Raw genomic sequence first — 5,527 nt, 5'->3', positions numbered from 1 at the left:
AGAATTCCTTCAATGCCCTGATTAGAAATCAGTTTACAATTTACCCTACAATATTAAATAATTTAAACGGCTAGTGGTATTACACTTTCCCTTGTCTTTGAGCTTCCCTGACCAGGAAACTCTGTGGTTTTAATATTGGAAGGGAAGGTAACAGCAATTGTCTGAGTGGGATCCCCAAGTATTTGTCTTTCTATTTCTAGTCCAGTAGGCGACAAGCCGTCTGGACCGGGCCGCCTGGTGCTAGCCATGTCAGCAACACACTGTCTGAACCACAGCATATGGTTATACAGTAACCAGTATATTTGCAATATAGTATATATTTCAAATAGAAAACTATAGTACTATTATACAGTAGTTGTGCGCCCTTATACAGGCTTTTGCTGAGACCAAACCTATATTGAAAGGATAGATTTCCTTCAATACTCTGATTAGTATTCAGTTAGTACTTACACCACAATATTGAATAATTAGAAGGGTCATTGGCAGTGTACACTTTTTTCCCTAGATGTTAGAACCCTTCTCTTTGAGTTGTCCTGATAAAGGAAACTTTATTTTTAATATTGTGGGGGGGGGGTTTACAGCAATTTCTGGGAGGGATACACAAGTATGTGTCTTCCACTATCCCTTTCTAGCTTACCATCCTAAGCTATATTGATTAAAATATGATTCATTGCATATGTGTTTATCATGTGAGATAAACAATCGTATACTCATTTTGTTTTCCTTTCTTTACAGGAGGAACCCCAGATGAAATGCAATGCAGTCTTCTGCAATCTTAAGAGTAAGTACTTTTACGGTCATAAAGCAAGCAGGTCTCGTGCCCCCTGCAATATTATTACCGCATCCCTGCAATATTGGGACCCCCAAGTCTGCAATATCTGCCGAACCTTAGTGATCCCAATTCAATGGAGTCTAGGGATGCGGCACATAAGAAGAAATGGGTAAGAGGGTTCCAGAAGAACTCTCTGGGACCATACCTGCCTAACGATAGGATGCGTAGCTTACTGTTCCCGAAAGCAAGTAGTGAAATGGTGCTGCCTCAAGCACGACTCTCACCTTCCTCCCTGCGTCCAGATTGCCATCGAGACTGAGGGCAGGAAGGCACCTCTGGAAGAAGATGATGATGTCGTGTCGGAATTCTTCCGTCTGTGCCGGCCCTGGAGCCGATAACCTCGAAGTCTCCACATTCTACACCTCTGTTAGACAAAATGAGCCAGTCACTGGCCCATCTTACGGGTCTAATGGAAAACTTTCGCAAACAAGGCGAAACAAAGAAAGAGAAGTTCAAGAGAGAGCTGCGTGAAGCTCCACTCATCGCCTCCCGAGGGTCATTCAAGCGATCCAGAGACCAAGACCTTCCAACATGCTCCAAAACCAATCCCTGCAAGTATGCGGAACTTATGCCAGTTTTGGACAGCAAACTCTACATCTTAGAGAAGATAAGAGCAGTCCCTTTAGACGAAATCCAGTTTTGGCCAAGCTTTAACGCTATCCCTGATTGCCTCATTCGACTGAAGCATGAACCAACGTCAGAAAAAGAGACGGAACTAAAGGAAGTCATGGTTCTCGACCACGATAAGGCACAGACTCTCTTGTCAAGTAGCCTGAGAAAGGCGGGTTAATCGGTGTCGAAAGTGTCCTTGAGTAAGAGACACCCTACCTTTCTTGCTCCCACTCCTATAGCATTCCCTTTACGTAGAAGGCATTTAAATCTGTTGCCAATGCAGTGGAGGCAGGCAAACTATACCCTGCACTTGAGGAGTGCAGGACTCTGTCACTAGCCTTGCTTGCCCATGCATGAGAAGGATTGGTAGGAAATCCACTTAACCTTCTCAGTAGGGAAACTGGACGCGGACATCGCTGGGCAACAGTTTAGCGAGAATATCCCTAAACTTTCTGAGATTCTCTTGTGCAAGGAACAAGAGACAAAGGAGAGACTTACGGCCTCCTTATCCCTACAAAACTGCATAGTGAGCTGAAAAACTGTGAAGTCACCTTATAAGGTACTTAAAATAGTGAAGGGAAGTCAATTCATACACCTTTGAAATGTTTAAGGTTATTATTTATTGCAAATGTGTCAAGTGCATGACACAGGGCTCTTCCTCTTCAATAATCAGCTTTTCCTCCATATTTGGATGGGAAATACAGAAATGGCACATTAGTGGTAAAGCCTAAAAATTAACTTTAATTATATAGGTAAGAATAATATGGCAAGAAGCACATATACATAGGAATATGCAAAATGTTACCTTACTGTAAGTAGGTCAAAACAAGAAAAACCAAGTATGACAACCATATCAAGGCTGGATAATCCTATCCTGAAATAATACAATATCCGTGTAAGTTTGCATTAAAGGAGATTCTTACAATTTTTTGGTTGATTTATCCAGAAATAACAAATAGTAGCTTACCATTATGTATAATAAACCCCTGAACAACCTTCAGTAGGGTTGCGAAACCTCTGTAAGGACAAGAGAAATCCTCTAAAACTATTAAACCTTCGTGAATATCCGTACTCTACAGATGGCAGGTAGGAAGGACTTTAATAGGCAGCGACAAAGGCTCAAAGAGATTGCTACGATTACCATTCAGTATTTGCCCCCAAAACACTAGGTACTCATCGTAATCCCTCCGAGCAAGAAGGGATTGAGGTCAATGCTTAGGAGAACGTGACTTTTCTCCATAAATCATTCACTAAGGTGAGAAAAGGTCCAGATGATGATGAACAAATCAGTCGTAGGAGGCATAGTACATCCAGGTGGCCACCAATTACGGCGTCCAAATTATGGAACCAAGGGAATACTAAACAAATGCCTCTTGAGGGACCCTTGAACCTTAATAAAATTATCACAGCCTCGTCCAAGACATCCAGGAAGACAGGCTCACACTGACGATGGAAGACCTGCTCAATGGCATAAAGGTATGTGGTGGGTCTTACCAATGACCGTCCTGACTGACCGGACTGGCAGAACTGCCTCAACTGCTGAGACTGCTTGGACTGCTAGTACTGACTTCTCACACATTCACCGGTCTCGAAGTTTCCTCGTAAACAACAAAAACAGGAGGAGTCAACAATTTGGCAATCATAACTATGGCAGCAGGAAGGACTGTAATCGGTACCAAGTATATTTTTCTTATTTTGGTAAAACTGAAATTCCATATTTACGAATCCTTCCTACCGCTGTAGGCAAGTACATTAAAAATTAATTTATTCTGTATACATAGAGATGTGTGCAACCCAACGAAGTACACCAGACATGCTCATGGTCTTGGCTAAAATGCATATGGCCACCTTAGTAAAAGACCTATATGCCTTTATGAAGGCTAAGAGAGCCTGTAGAGAGTTTGTGTTCGCTGCTGCAACAGTGAAACATGAACCCAGGAAGCTGATATCTTCCAACATCTGGGGTAAAGATCTCTTTCCAAATGAAGTATTCGAAGAGGTAGTCGAGAAAGCCACCACAGAGAATAGGAACCTTCTCTAAGAGTGGGGCATCTCTTCAAAGAGGAAGTCTTCCCCGTATGTAGGTCCCCAACCTAAAAGGAAGACGAAGAAGTCTACACTTTTTCCTCGGTCTGCTCAACAACACCCCACAGTTTCTATGACTGCGGTGCCCCAGGTAGGCAGTCGAGGAGGTAAACCTTCTGATCAATCGAAGCAAAGAGACGCTTCTGGTAAGAGGAAGGCTCCAATAGGATCGTTGGACCTACAATCCTTGGACCCAAGGCCTAATCAAGATTGGACTAGGATGGAAACTAGACATGTCTCCACCATCATTTCCTCAACTCTTCCAATACTCCAACCGTATTAGAAGAGTATACCCTATAGCTCTGGAGCATACATGTTATAAGGAAAGCAAAGTCCATCAAATTATAGGGAAGGCTGTTTTGTGTTCCCAAGAAGGACTTAAGAAAGCTCAGAGTCATTCTGGACATGTTGCCACTCAACAAGTTAAAAAAAAACAGCAAGTTCAGGATGTTAATCCTTCTACACATAAGGACCCTATTACAAAAAGGGGCGTTCACAGTTTGGATAGGCCTGACAGATGCATATTGGCAGCTTCTAGGCAGTCGCCCCATCTCCTCATACCTAGGATTCAAGTTACAAAAGATAAAGTATGTTCTAAGAGCCATACTCTTCGAACTAAACACAGTCCCAAGTATCTTCAAGCAATTGGTGGATGCAGTCATGCAATAACCATGCCTAGAAACTGTTCAGGTAACAAAGTACCCGGACGACTGGCTGGTGCGAGCAGCACCCGAAGTGACTGGTCTGCAAGCATCCAAAGAAGTAGCCCAGTTCCTGGAACATCTGGGATGCAAAATCAACTTCAAGAAGTCTCGACTCTCCAGCTCAAAGGTTTCAATGTCTCTCTTTTCCCTTAGGGAAAGAAGAAGGAGATCGCAGAGTCGATCAAGAGACTACTGTAAACCGACAGGATTTCAAGACGCTAACAGGAAAGAGTACTGAACTCTCTCCAGTTTGCAGCAGTGACAGACCCCGTGCTAAGAGCACAGCTGAAAGATGTGTCAGGAGTCTGGAGAAGATACGCAATAACCGCTCGAAGAGATCTAAAATGACCGATATCGGTCTTACCTTGATCGCTTCTCAACCCATGGTCGAAGGCCAAAAGCCTATTGAGGACCGTGCCCTTGCTACCACCTCGACTATCGAAGATCATCCGCATGTATGCCTCGACGGAAGAATGGGGATTTCACTCCCATCAGAGGAAAACCCAAGGGACTTGGTCATCTCTACTCAAGACCCTTCTCATCTACATTTTGGAAGCCATGGCAGTCCTGTTGACGTTGGGAAAACTATCTCCACGCAGATCAGCCCTCCTCAGGCTGATCTTGGACAGCGAAGTGATAGTGAAATGTCTGAACCGGCAAGGCTTGAGATCGTCCCATGTAATCTAGGTGATATTAGCCATCCATTACCTAAAGAGATGGCACCTATCAGCAATTCACCTACAAATGATCCGCAATGTGACAGAGGATGCTCTAGTCAGGCTCAAGCTGATATAGTAAGAATGGTCCACAGACGCAGACCCATTCTCTTCCAGATCGGAACAAGTCCCGGAACTACAGATCGACCTCTTCGTGACGAGCGTCATCAAGAAACTACCTCGATATGTAGCCCCATACGAGGACCCTCTAGAGGAGATAACGGACGCCATGTCCCTAGTTTGGAACTGATGGACCCGGAAATTCCAATCCTTTCATCCAATCTCCTACTGAAGGTCCTCAACTCACTGAGATCCTTCCAAGGAACGACAGCTCTAGTGGCTCCTAAATAGCACAGGAGCAACTTTTTCTTTCTAATGAGGGAACTGAGGCTGAGGCTGGCCCTTGTACTGAACCCAGCACTATCTCAAAGGGTTCAGAAGTTAATTGTGTGTGATTCATCACAAAGAACCCAAAACCTTCATTTAATGATTTTCTCGCCCTAGTGGTTAAGAAAAGATTTGTGATCGCAGAAGGCAATATGAATCGTCTTGGAAAAGTGGGTTGCTTTTGTTAAAGC

Source organism: Palaemon carinicauda, chromosome 20 (assembly GCF_036898095.1).
Source record: "Palaemon carinicauda isolate YSFRI2023 chromosome 20, ASM3689809v2, whole genome shotgun sequence".
Classification (NCBI taxonomy): Eukaryota; Metazoa; Arthropoda; class Malacostraca; order Decapoda; family Palaemonidae; genus Palaemon; species Palaemon carinicauda.
This window is presented reverse-complemented; position numbering follows the sequence as displayed.